Genomic DNA, 14,211 nt, shown 5'->3' with positions numbered 1-14,211 from the left:
AAAAAGAAAGAAAGAAGAGCTTAAGGGAAAATGTAAGACAAAGATTAGTGAGTGTAACAGGTAGGCAGGTAGGCAGTAAATTAGGCTGGGGAGGAGAGAGGTGGAAGTCTCCATGCTGGGTGGTTCAGTTGGTTAAGCGTCTGCCTTCTGCTCAGGTCACAATCCCAGGGCCCTGGCCCTGAATCCCTCATTCGGCTCCTTGCTTGCCTGGAGCCTGCTTCTCCCTCTGCCTGCTGCTCCCCCTGCTTGTGCTGTCTCTCTCTCTCTCTCTCTGTCAAATAAATAAATAAAATCTTTTTTTTAAAAAATAAAATAAGAGTGACTCTCCATGTTTCTTTGAGACCCAGGAGGAACAGTGAGGTCCGATATGGGGAAAAGAAGTTTTGGGGAGAGAACCATTTACTTTGGCTATGGACATATTGAGATGGGAAGGCAAAAAAGAATTGTTCATTCTTTCAACAAACACATGTAATTGGGGGCAGATGAGAATACTGATTAAGAGCCATGCTTGGAGCCAGATGGCTTGAGTTCAAATCTCAATTCTGCGGCTTCCTGACTATGATATCTTGGGCAAGCTGTTAAATCTCTCACTGTCCTCATCTGTGAAATGGACTGCATCCTAACACCTTCCTCATAGAGCATCACAAGGATTAAATGAATTAATGTGTGAAAGGTGCTTAGAACAGTGCCTGGTACCTGTTACGCTCTTATGGCTGCTAGGCACTGAGGACACAGAGATGAATAGGCTTGGTCCCTGCCTTCAGGGGACTCTCAGATTGGTGGGACAGACAGGCCCCATGGAAAGGAAAGCTATAATTAAAATGAGGGAGAAAAAAGGAAGCTACTTCTTTTTTCTTTTCTTTTCTGTTGTGTTTTTTTTTTTTTTTTTTTTTTTTGGTTTAATAGGCCCCGGGTCCTGGCATAAACAATCACTCAGGAAGAATACTCAGCAAAAAGCCTTCTCCTCCCAACCCCCTGCCAAAAAAACAAAAGAATTAAAAATTCTCCTGGAATAAAAAATCAAAACGGTAGTTGCCTTGGGGTGGGAGTATTGACTGGGAAAGGAAACTTTCTGAGGCAATGGAAATGTTCTATATCCTGATAAGAGTGTGGCTTATACAGTTATATGCCTTTGTTAGAACTCATTAAACTATAACACTTGGTTCTGTTCATTTTGCTGGAAGAGGCTACCACGCCATCTCTGAGTTTTCTGTACAGCCTCAAGAGGGCTTCCAGACTCCGGTCTCGGAGTGAGTCTGCAAAGTTAGAAGAGTGAGTGACGGAGGGAGCCTGCTGGGGGCCAGGTTCAGGTCAGTAGGCCACAGATTAGATGAGAATGAGGATCAGAAAGTACGGAATCGCAACCTGTCATGAAAGGTTCCAGGGTAGACCGGAGCCATCCCTTTCGCCTAAAAGCTGTGGAGGCCCCATGACACCCTACAAGGGAATCTCTTCTACTCTAAAATGAATAAAAATATCTCATCTGCTCCCTCACTAGGTTGTTTTAAAGATCAAGTGGGATGTTGAATGTGAAAGCATTTTGGAAAGTAGGGGGTACTGTAAGTACCCTAAATCCTTTTTTAAAAGTAGTTAAAAATGCTTTCCTTGTGGTAAAACACAAGTAACAAAATTTACCATCTTCCCCACTTTTAAGTATACTGTTCAGTAGTGGTCAGCGCACTCACAGTGCTGCTCAACCAATGTCCAGAGCTCTTTTCATCTTTATAAAAACGAAACTCTAACCAATTAAACAACTCTCTATTCTCCGCTCCCCCCACCCCCGGCAAGCACCATTCTACTTTGCATCTGTGGATTTGACTACTGTAGGAATCCCGTAACTGAACGCATACAGTATTTGTCTTTTTGTGATCAGCTCATTTCACTTGGCATAATGTCCCCAAGGACATTCATGTTGTAGCATGTGTCAGAATTTCCTTCCTTTTTAAGGCTGGATAAGATTTAGTTGTGTGAACATACCACATTTGGTTTATCTATTCATCTATTCGTGGTCCCTTGGGTTCCCTCTACATTTTGGCTATCGTGAATCATGATGCGTGAACATAGGTGCGCAAAAATTGCTTCAAGACCCTACTTTCAATTCTTTTGGGTCTAGATCCGGAAGTGGAATTGCTGGATCATATGTTAATTCTTTTTTTTTTTTAATTAAACAATGTTTGGGGTTTTTTTAAAGAAAATATTTATTTATTCAACAGAGAGAGAGATAGCCAGCAAGAGAGGGAACACAAGCAGGGGGAATGGGAGAGGAAGCAGCAGGCTCCCAGCGGAGGAGCCTGATGTGGGGCTCGATCCCAGAACACCGGGATCACGCCCTGAGCCGAAGGCAGACGCTTAACCGCTGTGCCATGCTGTTGCCCCTCATATGTTAATTCTATTTTTAATTTTTTGAGAAACCACCAGACTGTTTCCACAGTGGCTGCACCATTTTACAATCCCACTAACAGGGCACAAGGGTTTCAATTTCTCCACATCCTTTCCAACACTTGTTATTGTGTTTGTTTGTTTGTTTGTTTGTTTGTTTGTTTTTAATAGTACCCATCCTAACGGGTATGAAGCAATATCTCGTTGTGGTTTTGCTTTACATTTCCCTGATGATTAGTGATGTTGACCATCTTTTTGTGTGCTTATTGACCATTTGTGTATCTTCTTTGGCAAAATGTCTATTCAGATTCTTTTTTTTTAAAGATTTTATTTTTACATAGTCTCTACACCCAATGTGAGGCTCGCACTCCCAACTCCAAGATCAAGAGTCGCAGGCTCTACCAACCAAGTCAGCCAGGCTTCCCTCAAATTCCTTGCTCATTTTTTTAATTGAGTTGTTTTTCGTTGTTGAGTTCACCCTAAATCCTTTTTGAAACAGCACAGAGTAAGGGAGAAAAGTGTTACATACATGTTAGGTATTATATTTTTCATTATTTTCCTAATTTTTAAAAAACCCTGATACACATATGTATGTTCTAGAACACTCCAGGAAACATTCACTTATGTTGGTTTCCATTGATTCTCTTATGGCTGTCTATGTTTCCCAGCCCCAGCCCCAGGAAATACGCACACAGTGGTTTTGTTATGTTTTCTTTCCTCTCCTTGGGTGTTACCAACATCTCCCACTCTTACTCTCTACATACTGCTTTAAAATAAATAAGGAGGTGACTAACATAATATAATAAAAAATCATTAAAATAAAAAATAAAATAAAAAAAATAATAAAAATAAAAAATAAATTAGGAGGAATTCTAGTCAACTTATATATCCCAACACTAAGAAGTGATTAAGAATTTTTTTTTTTAAGTAGGCTCCATGCCCAGTGTGGAGCCCAAAGCAGGGCTTGAACTCACAACCTTGAGATCAAGACCTGAGCTGAGATCAAGAGTCAGACACTTAACTGACTGAGCCACCCAATTGCCTGGTGATTAAGACTTTATGGAATATATATTTGATGATTATTAGAAATGTTTAAAAGTGCGTAATGACAGATGTAGAAAATAGCAAGACAAAATTGTATATATGTTATACATTTTTATATACACTGTTCATTTTATGTATACATTTATACATATATACACTGTTCATCTTATATATACATTTCTACATATATACAAACATTTTTACACATAGAAAATTCTTATATGTACAAGAAAGGAAATGTATTTAAAATTTGGCAATTTTTACTTGGATAACAGAAATACAAAAAGTAAAAAAAAAATTTAAAAAAAAGAGAAGTGAGAAAGCCAAGTGACCACATAGTCAAAAACTACATCAAAAGTTAGCCGTCTTAAATCCTTTCTAGAATAAGGCAAGTTAGGCACGTATGAATGAATGGATATTGGTAAATGTTAAAAGTTAAAATATGTTGTTGGAATTCAGTGGCCTCCTTGACAAAACAGTGAATTTGAGCCATTGTAGAAGGGCAGGTTGACCTTCACCGTTTTCTATGAATTTGTCAGGGCACGACTCTCTCCTGGTAATCACAAGCATAGTAACAACGATTGCTCACATTTACGTACTATGTACCAGACACTGTGCTAAGTGATATCCATGCACAATCTTCAGAAGTGGCTCCAGAACTTCTACATAGATGGGGCGCCTGGGTGGCACAGCGATTAAAGCGTCTGCCTTCCGCTCAGGGCGTGATCCCGGTGTTATGGGATCAAGCCCCACATCAGGCTCTTCTGCTATGAGCCTGCTTCTTTCTCTCCCACCCCCCCTGCTTGTGTTCCCTCTCTCGCTGGCTGTCTCTATCTCTGTCAAACAAATAAATAAAATCTTTAAAAAAAAAAAAAAGAACTTCTACATAGGGCAGGTTTTAGAACTTGTTTGTACACCAGGGCTAGGAGCCTTGAACTGAGGTTACAAGATAGACCCACTGTCTTCTCTTAAACTACAGGTTTATTTGGGACGGCTCAAGAGCGCCGGTGGTGATTGTGCGTGTGATAATGGTGCTCTGAAGTCCCAACAAGTGACCAGTCACCTCTTGGTGCTGCCACTGGGGATCTCATTGAACCCTCACAACTCTGTAAGGAGGGTAGTGTCCTTACGCTACTTTTCCACAGGAGAAATCTGAGGCTTAGAGAGGTTGATAATTGGCCCAAGATCTCATGGCAGGAAGTGGCAGAGCCCCATTTGAAAACAAGTTTGACTCCTGAACCCATGTTCTTTGCTACACTATTCTACTGCCTATTTGCACAAGGGCTAGCCTTTTCCAAAAATTAGCAAATGGATTTTTACCTCAGCACAGAAAATGGCTCAGATCGGACTTTACACACATACCCATGCGCACACACACCCCCCCCCAAGCACTCACCCACAGGCACACCTGCTTGAGCACATGCACACCGATTGAATTTTTAACAATAGCCAAGAGGAAACTATTTACTGACTGTGATAATCTAGATTACATGGACAATAGCATTGTTTAACAAACAAGACCCTCCTGCTAAACTGGGTAATTTGTCTTTTGGTTTTTGAGGATGACCCGTCCCAATGGGTCAGATTCTTTGGATGGGCCTTATGATACATAGGTATTAAAAAGCCAAGACACACACACACACGCACACACACACACACACACATATACACATGACCAAGACACAATTAAAGGGATCCATAGTGAACAAAATAAGCACAGGACACTGAAAAGTGCAGCCCGAGATTTAAGGATAGATAATTGCTCAGAGGGAGGGCTTGGTTCTTCCCAAGGAGAATTCGCAGGACTCTTCCCTACCCCAGTGACTCCCAGCTTAGTGGGTGGGGCAAGTCTCACCTGTCCTGGAGGATCCTGAAGGTCATCAAATCTACTTATTTAAGAATTTAAGGACTGTTAAATGATTCCACTTTTTTTTTAAGATCTTATTTATTTATTTGACAGAGAGAGCACAAGCAGGGGGAGCGGGCTCCATCCTGGGTGGGTCTCCATTCTGGGGGGGTTCACTGGGGGGGTGCTTGGTCCTGGGACTCTGGGATCATATCTTGAGCAGAAGGCAGATGCTTAATGACTGAGCCACCCAGGCGCCCCCAGCGATTCCACTTCTTAAAATGCATTTTTAAATGAAGAACAGAGGGAAGAACAAAGGAGAGGAGGAAGAAGGAAAGGAAGAAAGAATACAAACATCTGAGAAGAGAAAGTGCTAGGAGGGGCTGAGAGGTCGCCAAATATTAATTTCATTACTTGGCTTCTTTTTTCTTTGGGGAAATGAAAGACAAATAGTTTCCTATTGCCACTGTAACAAGTGACCATAAATTTAGTGACCTAAAACAACACAAATGTATTATTTTACAGTTCTGGAGGTCAGAAGTTTGAAAATGGGTCTCATGAGCTAAAATCAAAGTATTGAGAGGGTTGCTTGCATTCCTTCTTGGGGTCCTAGGGGAGACTCTGTTCCTTCTTTTTCCAGTTCTAGAGGCTGTCTGCATTCCTTGGCATAGGTCCCCTTTCAACAATGGCATCCCTTCGATCTTGCTTCCATTGTCACATCTCTGAATCTGACCCCTTGGCCTTCCTTTTATAAGGACCCTTGTGATTACATTGGCCCCAGATAATCCAGGATAATCTCCTATCTCAAGATTATTGATTTAATCATACCTGCTAAATCCCATGTAAGGTAACATTTTCACAGGTTCTGGAGATTAGGATGTGGGTATCTTTCAGGTGATGGGGGTGGGGACATTATTCTGCCTACCACGGATGGAAACCAATGTTTACAGCTGTGCTCCACCAGGTGCACCATAAACAGAACCTCATCTGATACTCCAGCAACCTTGTGCAATATATGCCAGGATTTGCTTTTAAAGTTGGAGAGACTGAGTCTTGGTGCAATTTGGAATTCTGCCCAAAGTCAAGCAGGACCTGCAGACCCAGGTCCCTGAACCCCAGTGCAAGCCAGCCTGCCTCATGGCCCTGCCTCTACTCATCTCTCCCATTCACCTCTGCTTCCTCTTTCCCATCTGGGCCTGTGCCCCAGCTCCCTGGACAAGCTTAAGCTGCATGTTCTCCTGATGATGATGATGGTGTAGTCACAGCTTGATCCTGGGGATTTCTAATCAAGCAAGCCAAGTGGCTGCCTCTCCGGATCTTGATTTAGGACTTTTTCTTGCCTTCCTTTATTCAACAAGCATTTTTTGAGCTTGTTGTGCTGGGTACTAGAGCAGCAAGGAAGATAGACCCAAGCTAAAAATAACCGGACAGTCAGTGATACATACTGTATCAGACAAAAGGGGTCTAAGATTGTAGGAAGCCAGAGCAGGGAGTTCCAAGTCCTGGGAGCTTTGTGTGAAACTTTTATGCTGACCCTGGGTGAAATCTAAGTTCCAGTGAAGAACCAAAGGCTTCTTTTCTTTTGAGCTCCTTAAGGGACCAGGTATTGTTAGTCTTTCTGTGCCTTGCACATAGCTGTGCTCCATAAATAATTAAAAGTTGGGAATTGGGTCAAGACAGGCACATTAAAAGAAGGAAGCAGTGTGTGAGACTAATAAAGGGTTAAAAGTCACCTTGGAAGGCAGTCAGCACTGCCATTTTGTCTCTCTAGTTTACCTAGCAACTGATGACACCAAGTATTACTCCCTGTTTTTATTAGTAGAGGGCCCTGAGTGTTGCGCAGTTGTTGAGTCACTGAAGACCAAGAGCTGGATGAGCTGGTGTCGACTTTTGATGTCATCTACCTTCCGAGGGCTAAAAGCCATTCTGGAAATACCCTCCTGGTAACTTCCTCACTTTCCTTCTGAGCTTTGCTACGCTTCTTTTTTGCTTGTCTCCTGTCCTTTCCTTTTGTTTCTCTTTACTAGCTTAGTGAATCTCAGGGGGATGGGGGTGTGGTCAGAGTTTCAGGGGCACTGAATAGTGGAGCAGATCCATTGCTCAGGTTTATTTCTGTTTTTTTCTCCTCACCATAAGCCCTACCTGTCACAAAAGATCCCAGAAAGATAAAAATATGGTTCTGGACTTGTTTACTGGGTGTAAAGAGATATCAACTGAGTAGGAGGATTTTTTTTATTTTTATTTTTTATTTTTTAGGGGATCCATGTCACTGGGAAAGCAGATGCCTTCTGTTGTCTAAATTACATGAGAGGGCCCACAGGCTGGAAACAGTAGGCTTCTCTGTCTTAAGCAATTGCTCTCCCAGTGGGGGCTGGTTCTCCTGAGTGGTTTAGCAGGCAATGTCTAGAACTCAGTCTGGGCCACCACCATAAGTGGTGATTCATGTACTTGACAGTCAAGATCTCTTGCAAATCATCTGTGTATTAATTCCACAAATGTCGGTTGATGAACTACCATAGGCAAAGCTCTTTTGGAGATATGACAGTGAATAAGACAGACATAATTCCTGCTTCTTCAGAAATTTAATCCAGAGAAGTCCCACCATTCAAGTCAGAAACGGGAAAGACTAGGGGTGAGGATAAGAGACAAATGATGGAAAGAGGAAGGGAGGAAGGAGGAAACAGGTGATATTTCTAGAAGCTCAAAATTTATATATCATCTACATTTGATTGTCAAAGAATGTAATATGACCATAATATCTACCCTGCACATAATCTTTCATGTGGTAGTCTTACTAACCCTTTGTGGTAGGCTAAGAAAATACCCCCATTTCAAGATAAGGAAACCCAGGCCTAGAGTAGGGAAGCTGACTCAGCTCACGTAATGAAGAGAGTCCAGAGTAGACACAGGTCCTCCAGCCCCTAGTCCCAGGCGCTACCACAATGTCAGAGCGCCTTTGGATGTAGATATTTGGCATGTTGATCACTGTTGGAATTTGAAATAAAACCAGTCTGCTCTAAAGGGCAGGAAAGGTTGCGTTGTGCTGGTTATTCTTCTTTTGACTCCTTAGACTCCAATCTTTCTCTGTCCTGTCTTGTGCCCTGGGAAGCTGACTGCTACAGGACTGCATCACCTAGCTGCTCTTGCAGGCTGATATCCATCTGGGTTCACCCATGGGAGGCACTGAGAGGAGAGCAATCAGAGAGCAGGGAGGAAAGAGAGGTTGGAGTATTTCCTTCTTCCTCCTTGCCCTCATTCCGTAATGTGTCGGTAGTAGCTGTGTCCCTCTGCTATATAGTTTTCTCTGAATGGTCCCTTCTTAATGGTTCTAGCTCCCAATGAGCCCCAGTAACACTATTTGCTACTCTTATCTCTGCAACTCTATGGGCAGTAAGGGCTTTCCATGATTGCTAGCTTCTGTGTGCCCCAGCACCCCTCATTTATTCCCTTATTATTGCCCATACATATGCAAAGAGTACCCACCTTCAGGTCTTTTCATGTGACTCACCTGGAGTGAAGGCTGTTTCCTTCCAGAACCCTGACCAAGCATTCTTGAGCACTGAGGGATGTTGACAAAGAAGGGAGGAGGGTTATGAAAAAGGCTCGGTCTACTTGATGTTTGTGCCTTATGCTGGTGCTGGTTAAGGTTAAGTTTAGGGTTAGGGCCAGATGGGGAAATACAGGGACGAGATGCCAGAGTGTTTGGGGTCAGGAAATGTGAAGATAACTCCAATGTCACTTCCAGTGTGTTGCTTTCATAGACTCCATAGCCTGTGGTAGACTGCTCTTTCTCTGTAGTCCCATGGTGCCTGTCCACAGTTCCATAGTTTCTATTTGCAAAACTCTTCCCTTAAAGGCAGGGAGAGATCTCCTCATTTTCCTCTTCTTTATTTCCCAGGCACTACCTAGTGACCAGTAGGTACTTAATAAATGATTCCTGAGTGAATTTATGTTCAAAAGTAATGTCTCTAAGAAACTGAAGTTATCTGACTATGATGAGCCATATAGAATTTGGACAGCAATAATGACTACAAAATTGCACCTGTGGTTTACTGTAGTTGTAGAATTTGTATTTAAAAAAACCAACAACAGGTGTTTCACACTTTATAACTCATCCTGTTCTTCGATTCAGCCTATGTGAACTTGTGACCTGGTGTGAGGGGGTCATACGTGGGATCTCTCTTGCATAGCCATATGTGGTTTATGTGTTTAATCTAGAAATAATCGAGGTCAGTCTCTTGGTATTACTCACAATTTTATGGATGTATCACTCTGCTATATCGATCTGCTTCACAAGTGGTTGAATCCTTCACAAACAAGGACTGATGATGGATAAGCACCCTAAATTACCAACCAGGTTAGTGTTAAAAGGCAGACTTGGGGGGCGCCTGGGTGGCACAGCGGTTAAGCGTCTGCCTTCGGCTCAGGGCGTGATCCCGGCGTTATGGGATCGAGCCCCACATCAGGCTCTTCCGCTATGAGCCTGCTTCCTCCTCTCCCACTCCCCCTGCTTGTGTTCCCTCTCTCACTGGCTGTCTCTATCTCTGTCGAATAAATAAATAAAATCTTTAAAAAAAAAAAAAGGCAGACTTGGAGATTATCTGTTTAGAAATAGCCTAGAGTTCAAAGAGTTAACATGAGAAAATGTGGGCCTTTGCTGTAGACTTTATTAGACTTCAGTCTGTTTCCATGGAGCTGTTGCCAAGGTGCGTGCAACCGAAATTTTCTAAGACAATGTTCCACTCCCCTAAGGCCCTCTTCTTCTTGGTTAACATTGAATCTATCTAAATCTGAGAAATTCAACTCATTTGTAGCTTTTTCTTCTGACTAGTTGAAATATCTGCCTATTCTTTCTTAAAGCCCATTGACTTCAATCCTCGTACCCCAGGGGGTTACCCAGAACTGGAGGGAGGAGGCCTAAGGTAAAGATGAAGCACATGGCTCTTTACACACTAGTTTTGTGAAACCCAAATTAAGGCAGATGACAAAAGACATTCTTTCTGATGTCCGAATTTATATTTATTCTGGAAAACCTTTCAAGAGTATGCATATCAAATCACATTTTGTTACTACCTCAACGAATCATGTAAAAAGAATAAAATTCATTAATTAGAATTGTTCTGGGAAATATGAGACATATGGTCATCATTATATACAGAGAATACTAAGAAAAAAAAACCAACAGACCTCGTTCATTCATTCTCTAAAGCTCTACGTAGCCCTACTGTGTTCTCTTTGCTATTCCTCAAACACATGTGGTGTGCACCCTCCTGGAAGACTTGCTGTTCTGTCTGGAAGGTTCCTCTCCCATGGCTTACTTCTCTGTATCCAAATTTCTTCTCAAATGACACCAGCTCAGAGAGGCCTTTCCTGGTCCCTCTATCTAAAAGATCGGCTCTCTTCACACTGTCTCCTTTCTCTGCTTTACTTTTCTTCACACACTTTGTCACCACTTAATCTTGTTTTATATAATTATCTATTGCCAGTCATTCTCATAGAAATTAGCTCGGAGAAACAGACTTTGATGTGTTCATTGCTGTGCCCCTAGCAGCTAGGACTCTGCCTAATGGAAATTCAGAAAAAAATAAAATTTATATGAAATAAGACATTGGTAACCTCCAAAAAGGGTAACCTCAAAAGAGTAGCTAAAAAATTCAAATTGTCACATTCGGCACACGAAGCAGTATAAGTTCCTGTAGTTAGGTGAGTGGTTAAGAGAGAGACTAGCAGTTTCTGCTAGGGGTAGAAGCACCCACGTGACTGCGTGGTTTGAGAAGCGTCCAGATCCTTATAACTAAAAATATCACCATCCGCTTCTCCTCCTCATTCCCATAATGCCTGAAATTCCAAAGAGTAGCTCCCAGAAATCATAATCACTTTGATTGTATTGAGGCATTGGGCCATTTGGGAAAACCAATGAATAATTAGAATGGTGTTGACCTAGTTATCCAATCAGGACGAACAGCCACTTGTAGGACGATCTGGAGCCTGGGCCCCCAAGGACTGGGAAATCAGGGACAATGAGTCATTGTGACACAAGGGGGCGGGAGAGAGCAGGGATGACCAGGCAAGGAGAAGACTGGAACAGAATCTGGGTTGGGGAAGCGCCCCTACCTTAGAGCCAGTTGGGTCATCTAAGGTGGAGAGACTTCACATGCAAGACATCAAGAGTGTGATTCCTGGCTCCTCCACTTACAGATTCTAGGGAGGACCTTAGGCAATTTTCTTCACTTCTCTGCACTTATTTTCTGTCTGCTAGATGGGAATTATAAGACCTACCTCAAAGGGTTGGTGAGGAATAAATGAGACTCCTGTTTATCGAGGACTTAGCATGGTACCCAACACATGGCACGTACTCAATAAATAAATTGCAGTTCTGATGGTTACGTTTCAGATGCTGCTGCCCTTCACCACTCATTGGAGGCCCAACTTCATGGAAGGTTTGCCACCTCCTTCTTGGAGCGTTTCTGGATTCCTTCATACGAGAACAGCGTCTCTCTCTGCTGAGCTGGCGGAGCACTCCGTTGGTCCTTTCTTCATAGCCCTTACTGCCTGCTGCCATGGGTTTATTTATACACTGTGTTTATTTTTGTTACATGCTTTAGTTTTCCAATAATACTATCACTTCCTGGAGGACAGAACTGGTATCTGATTTATTTTACTATTCCTGACATTGCCTCACAATTCCTTGTACATCACAGATACCCAATAAATATAAATTGCCCCATGGACGAATATCTGTAAACCCTTGATCAATTATTTTATGATCCAATGATCTTTCAAAGTCTTTTGTAAAAATGGCCCAACCAGTTCATCTACAATTTAAAGGGGACATAATTTAGAATGTGAAGTAACCACTACCTCTAGTCTAAGGGTATTTAGTTGTGTTATTCAGGCTTTCCAGCAATGTCTATCAGAGGCTGCTGGGACAGGGCAGCAAATATCCTTGAAGAGGCAGTTGGGTTAGCCTGGACGGAAGACTAAATTCTAAATAGCAGATTTCAGTTCAATAAGTAAATTGATGCTGATAACCTATTCATGAAAAAGGAGAGAAAAATCTAGTTTCATAATTATTGGAGCAAGAAGAGAGAATCGAAAGCTTACATTAAATTGTATGAAATCAAAAATGGTCAGTTATAGGTTTTTTCAAATGATTCAACCTGCATAATTATGCTAGAAATCTGATCATCTGGGCTACATGTCGGTAGGATATAAAGCACCCTAAGGACTAATGTACCGTGAGAGAGAGGGTACGTGGATTTTCCCCTCTCTCCTCTGTTCTGAGTTACTGACTTCACATCTGTCAACCAACTTCCATCACGGCTGAGGTAGCATTTTGGAAGCCCAACTTAGGAGCAAGCGTGACTTGTACTTGTGGACACAGCAGATGGGTAAGTGGGCCCATGGCAAACCAAGGGGACAGGACCGTGATGGCCCTGGAGCAGAGCCACGCCGCAGCTGCACAAGGGGAGACGAGCAGATGACCGGCAGATGGAGGCCAGCCTTCAGGGGCAGAGCAGCCTTTGAAGTCAGGGCTGGCTGGTGGAGACAAACTGCTCTGAAATCAGGAACTGGATTGAGATCGAGGTTGGCAAAAAGGACATTACACTGTACTTGGACAGTATTGTCAACAGACCATGTTTTTATTTCCCTCTTACAAACTCCAGACAATGCAGATTTTTATGAGATTATATTTTGGTAAGAAAGTGAAACTAGGGGCGCCTGGGTGGCTCAGTCAGTTAAGTGCCTGCCTTCGGCTCAGGTCATGATCCCAGGGTCCTGGGATTGAGCCCCACTTCAGGCTCCCTGCTCAGTGGGGAGTCTGCTTCTTCCTCTGCCTGCCTCTCCCCCTGCTTGTGCTCGCTCTCTCGTGCTCACACACACTCTCTCCCTGACAAATAATAAATAAAATCTTCTAAAAATTTTTTTAAAAAAGAAAGTGAAATTATAGGGGCGCCTGGGTGACACAGCGGTTAAGCATCTGCCTTCGGCTCAGGGCGTGATCCCGGTGTTACGGGATAGAGCCCCACATCAGGCTCCTCCGCTATGAGCCTGCTTCTTCTTCCTCTCCCACTCCCCCTGCTTGTGTTCCCTCTCTCACTGGCTATCTCTATCTCTGTTGAACAAATAAATAAAATCTTTAAAAAAAAAAGAAATTATAGGAATTGTAAATATTATATGTGAAATTATAGGAATTGTAAATATTATATGTGGAGATGACGTCGTTGACACTCACATAGACAAAATCTTCCCATTGAGCAAGTAATGCCCCAAGTTGTTAATACTTTTTGGTGGTTTTTTGTTTTTTGGGGTTTTTTTTGTTTTTTTTTTTTTTTTGCTTGTTGGCATGTCCTAGGCATGTAGACCCCAGATGTCATAAGAAGAACCTCAGATTCCAAGGGAAGTTCTATACCAATCCAGCTTTGCTCAGACACACAGTTTCTGGGGCTCCTGGGCGGCGCAGTCGTTAAGTGTCTGCCTTCAGCTCAGGGCGTGATCCTGGCGTTCTGGGATCGAGCCCCACATCAGGCTTCTCTGCTAGGAGCCTGCTTCTTCCTCTCCCATTCCCCCGCTTGTGTTCCCTCTCTCGCTGGCTGTCTCTCTCTGTCAAATAAATAAATAAAATCTTTAAAAAAAAAAAAAAAGAAACACAGTTTCTTTTTAAATCCCTTCTTCCTTCTCCTCTCCCATTCTTTGCCTGGAATTTAATTTCTGTGAGTTTTTTTTCCCTATCAATAAGTGTGGAAGCAATTCTTACCTATTTCTTTCCCCCTCACTCCCTAGGCTCCAGTCACGGGCCTTCTTGTTGCTCCTGGACCTTGCCAGACCCGTCCTTTCCTCCAGGTCTTGTACAGCCCCCCGCCTGGACTGGTGACCCCATATCCCTGCCTGGCTCCCTCATTCTCTGCAGGCACTTATTCTGAAGTCACCCTCTTGGGGAG

The sequence above is a fragment of the Ursus arctos genome, unplaced genomic scaffold, assembly GCF_023065955.2.
Source record: "Ursus arctos isolate Adak ecotype North America unplaced genomic scaffold, UrsArc2.0 scaffold_2, whole genome shotgun sequence".
In the NCBI taxonomy this organism is placed as follows: Eukaryota; Metazoa; Chordata; class Mammalia; order Carnivora; family Ursidae; genus Ursus; species Ursus arctos.
This window is presented reverse-complemented; position numbering follows the sequence as displayed.